Consider the following 278-nt stretch of genomic DNA (forward strand, 5'->3'; position numbering starts at 1 on the left):
AGTGATTGATGATACCCATAGACTATAGTAAAAAGTCGGAAAAACTGGTCAACATGGAGGAGCCGATACACCATGCAAGGCTAAATACCCTCCAGGATAGCCACTTCAACTGAAGGGAGGACAGTAAGGATGGTTTTGAGAAGAAAAATATTCAGAAAAAGGAAAAGACAACCTCTTGATAAACCACCAGGCATCCATGGCCCTTCTATTAAGCCTGCCCAACACACCATTTCAAAAAAACAAGAGGAAGAAAAAAAAATAAGATAGAATAGTGTGCC

This window comes from Palaemon carinicauda, chromosome 28, assembly GCF_036898095.1.
Source record: "Palaemon carinicauda isolate YSFRI2023 chromosome 28, ASM3689809v2, whole genome shotgun sequence".
In the NCBI taxonomy this organism is placed as follows: Eukaryota; Metazoa; Arthropoda; class Malacostraca; order Decapoda; family Palaemonidae; genus Palaemon; species Palaemon carinicauda.